This window comes from Triticum aestivum, chromosome 4A (assembly GCF_018294505.1).
Source record: "Triticum aestivum cultivar Chinese Spring chromosome 4A, IWGSC CS RefSeq v2.1, whole genome shotgun sequence".
Taxonomy (NCBI): Eukaryota; Viridiplantae; Streptophyta; class Magnoliopsida; order Poales; family Poaceae; genus Triticum; species Triticum aestivum.
The window spans coordinates 31,428,010-31,432,757 of record NC_057803.1 but is presented as its reverse complement, the minus strand read 5'-3'; the positions used below and the strand labels follow the sequence as shown (position 1 = coordinate 31,432,757).

General features: G+C 47.1%; 1 pseudogene across 1 annotated transcript in view; it reads right to left on the bottom strand.

Annotated features, from left to right (window-relative positions):
• LOC123084930 (scarecrow-like protein 21) overlaps positions 1 to 344 on the bottom strand; it is a 5,602-nt pseudogene extending 5,258 nt beyond the window's left edge. The window contains exon 1 of the transcript XR_006439463.1: positions 92 to 344. The product of XR_006439463.1 is annotated as a scarecrow-like protein 21 (transcript). The remainder of the gene's footprint in view (positions 1 to 91) is intronic.
• Positions 345 to 4,748: the final 4,404 nt, after the last annotated feature.

The following is a 4,748-nucleotide window of genomic DNA, read 5'->3' as shown; positions in this document are numbered from 1 at the left end:
AGCGAGGAGGAAGACGGGTAGAAGAGGAAACGCACGGGACGGAGTGCACTGCATAATCAAAGAGAGGGCACGGAGGGGCGGCGGGGTATACCTTGGCGAGCGGCGCAATTCGTCGGAGCTTCCCGGCCCCGGCGGAGGAAAAGGCGGAGAAGAGGGGAGGAAACCAGGCTGAGCACCTACCAACCCGACGACTAGACAAGACGGGACGCGACGCGGAGTGAGAGGGTCAATAAAGAAAGTGGGGGCGGGGGCGGGGACGGAGAGCGGCATGTGCGGTTGGGAAGCGGGGGCTGCTCCGCGGACGCGGTTAGGGGCGGGCCCCGGGCGAACGCCCGACGTGCGATGCCCATCGGACGGCCCTGCGGTTGGATTAGTAGTTTAGTGGCCACTGAAGAGGGAGGGCAGGAACTGCGAATAATAGGCATGAGATAAACGAAGCATCGCGGTTCAGTGAGGTAGGAGTACCACGCAACCACTAATGATGATTGCCTGCCTTAATTGGTTTTGCTTCACGCGATGCGGGCATCTAGGACAGTCCAACTCGGGCGTCATCAAGGACGTCTAACTCGGGCGTCATTACGGACGTGTGTGCGGAGGGAGAGCTTCTTTTTAAACATCCGATCTGCTATTCATCTTTCATCATTGCAGTATAACGAACTTCAGAAATAACAAAAAATTACATTTAAATTCGTAGACCACCTAACGACAGCTAAAGCACAAAAACGAGCCAAAGAGCCGGGCATTATTTACTGTGGTCGATAGTTGGAAAGTCGTCGTGATAAAACCTTATTGGACCAGCATCAGAACAACAATTGCTGCCAATAAAGAGTATTCCCTCCGTTCCTAAATACAAGTCTTTTTAGATATTTTAATATGAACTATATAGGGAGCAAAATGAGTGAATCTACTCTAAAATACGTTTATATGCATCCGTATGTAGTCCATATAGAAATCTTTAAAAAAACTTATATTTAGGAGCGGAAAGAGTAGTATAGATTGGAAGGATCACACGAACGAATGTAGATGAACGACGAATAGATATGAGCAAATCCATCAAAGGCAGATCCGCCGAAGACACACTTCCACACGCCCACCGACATTGCTAGATGTACCACCGAAACCGGGGTTAGGCGGGAAGAACCTTATTGCATCATCAGGGAGCCACCACCGTCTCACCTTCCTGAGTAGAACATAAACGCTAACAAAAATCAAAACCACATCTAAAAATGGAGCCCCCTTCTCCCCACCTGCAAGGATCGGGATCCACCATACCCCATGACCCTGAGGCCATCGGAGATAAGGCGGTCCAGCGACAGCGTCGACGGGAGGCGAGGAACTCTAATATTTTTAGAGGAAGAGGTGGCTCACATCTTAATCCTTGCGGTTACCTGCTACTTGATCGCCCTGACAAGAGACTTCTATTTGAGTGCCCCTGCTTCTCGCTACTGTTTACTTTTGTTTCGGGGCGAGAGAAATGGGGTTTCGTTAATCCGCTACCCGTATGGTACTCTGCTTATCAACCTGGAGAAGTAAAGCACTGACTGTGGACTGTGTGCTTTTTTCGGTGACAATATGCATACTGTTGAACGGAGGCGCACGTCATCTTTTTGCCAGCGCTTTCTCTCTTGACATAGGCTTTCGCCCGTTTTATTTCACATACCGAATAAAAAGTCCGCTGATGAGCTTCGCTCATCAACCATGCCAGCGATCTCTTGAAGTTGTTCACGCCGGAGGAAAAGGCCCTCGTCTTCCCCGACGGGAAGGGCGACGTTGTGGTTGCCATCATCGTGTGGTGCTTGCTCGTGTAGGGTAACGTAGCAAAAACAAAACAAAAATCTTTACTACATACACGCTGAGGATCACGATGAATCTTTACTATTATTAAACAATTAAACAAAAACATTCTTGGATGTATCCAGTAATTAGTCCCACAACAACGCAGAAACTAATCAGCACCACACAATTAGGCCCACAATTCTTAATCTACAGTCATTATCTTTACCACTGCTCCCTCCATTCTAGAATATAAGGTGTATTGATTTCTGTGCAAGTCAACCATTTGAATGTTTAACCAAGATTATAGAATAAAATAACAATATTTGCAATACCTAATAGATAAAATATGGAACTACTTTTCATAATGAAGTAAATGATACACATTTCGTACGGTGGATATTGATATATTTTTCTATAAACTTGGTTAAACACGCACTCGTGTGACTTTTGAAAAAATAAATACACCTTATATAAAGGAATTGAGGGAGTATTAAACAATCAAACAAGAACTTTTTTAGGTGTATCCCGTAATTAGTCCTACAACAACACACAAACTAATCAGGTCCACACGATTAGGCCCACAATTTTTAATATACAGTCATTATTGATCTAATACTTTTGTGGCGTGTACTTAGCAATTTTCGATGACTGGCCGTACTTCACCAGGAGAGGAGTACTCAGAACAACCAGTCCCTACAATCACAGATCGGGAGAGGCGTCCACCACCGCCGACGCTGCTGCGCCCAACCTCCACCACGGGCGACTGCCTCCATGCGAATTCCCTTGCGAGGCTCTCCCGCCACCACACCGTCTACTCTCGATGGGGATCCGCTCCAGCAGTGCCAGGCCGTTCACCATCGCCACATCAGGCCGTCACCACGGACGCCACATGCCTGCACCCCACGGCCGGCCACTGCGCGCCTGGAGCACGCTCTTCCGCCTGTTCCCAGTGTGTTGCTGCCAGCTCACCCGAGCGCGCCGATGATGGCCTTCGGTGCTCTCCCATACACCAAGACTATCGCCGTCCTGGTCAGTCCTCTTCCCCCGCTGGTGTTGCGCCCGGTTCTACTATCTCTCTTCCATGGTCGTTGCAACACCTTCTCTCCTGTGTCGTTGCTGCTGCCGCCACCGTGCTGCTCCTCCCTGCTTCTGCCATTGTCGCTGGAGCTAGCCAAAATGGATCAAACATAGGTGAGTTAAATTGGGGGTGCATCCTTTATCTTGCTTGATACAATCTTCTTCAGTTGCCTTCTGATTTCTGTCACATATGTTGCCATGTTCGTTCTAGCACAGCAGGTGTTTGTGTGTATGCCTATGCAATGATAGCACATGTGGTTTCACGCATGTATCCTCCTTTGTGTATGCCTACAACTGTTACGGTGGTTGGCGATTTTAGGAGCCGTCCATCTACTCTAATCTAACGGTGAAAAAATATGAGTTACTAGGAGTTACGAGTCTTCAATTACATGAAATCTATACCTACTATTAAAAGAAATAGATATTCTTAGTTTGGTTTAGTCCTTTTCGTTTGGTTTACACATGCTAAGCGATATGGGCCAAGTACTTGTATGTTGATGGGTCTTTATGGGCTTTTATAGAGACCGCGGAAAATAATTGGGTCAAAATAAATCAACATTGTGGGAATTGAACATAGGACCTCTTGTCTAGCTCTTCGATGTAAAACAACCAATGATGTATGCGTCTTTCACATTTACTAATCCCAACTCGCTCTAAATATACGAGTGGCAGTCATCATGTTTAGGATGAGCTAATTAAACGAATGAGCTAATAAAAAAGGATTGTGGGCTTAAATAAAATATTAAACGGATGTGGCTAATTAAACAAAGGAGTATGCGTAAAACGGTGGACTAACTAAAAGAAAGATTGTGGTCTTAATAAATTCTACATGAAAGATTTGAGGTAAAAAGGTAGGATAATTAAAAGGAAGGATATGTAGGCTTCAATGTGTTAGGGCTACTAAATTAGAAAATGGGCAAGAATATCATGATAATTAATGAAAGAATTATAGTTAAATGCCATTAAATATACTTAAAATGGAATCGGTGGAAGATTATGCCCGGCAAAGAAAATATGAACACGGCTAAATTGCAATGCATTTTTATGTTCATTTTGTAGAAGGATGTTGCATTACAGCATGCTCTTCATAATGAATTCAATGATGTGGGACATCATGCTTGCACAAAACATTAATTTTTCCCGTTGCAATGCACGGGCATATGTGCTAGTTACAAATAAAGGTTGGCCCGTTACAAAATTTAGGTGGACTAGTAAGTTTCTAAAAGGGTAGATCCGTCAGAAAACAAATTGATAAATCTCACTCATGGCCCCTCTCCCCCGACAGATCCATCCGCCCTCGGTTGCCGGCGTACGCCCTTGTTCCTGTTGGGGAACGTAGCAGAATTTTAAAATTTTCTACGCATCACCAAGATCAATCTATGGAGTCATCTAGCAACGAGAGAGAGAGGAGTGCATCTACATACCCTTGTAGATCGCGCGCGGAAGCGTTCAAGAGAACGGAGTTGATGGAGTCGTACTCGACGTGATCCAAATCACCGATGACCAAGTGCCGAACGGACGACACCTCCGCGTTCAACACACGTACGGTTGGGAAGACGTCTCCTCCAACTTGATCCAGCAAGGGGGAAGGAGAGGTTGATGAAGATCCAGCAGAACAACGGCGTGGTGGTGGAAGCAACGGTGATCTCGGCAAGCCTTCGCCAAGCGCAGGGAGACGGAGGAGTGTCACGGGAGGGAGAGGGAGAGGCCAGGGGCTTGGGTGCGGCTGCCCTCCCTCCCCCAACTATATATAGGGTGCCTAGGGGGCGCCGACCCTAGGAGATCCAATCTCCTAGGGGGGGCGGCCAAGGGGGTGCCTTGCCCCCCAAGGCAAGGGTGGCGCCCCCCACCCCTAGGGTTTCCAACCCTAGGCGCAGGGGGAGGACCAAGGGGGG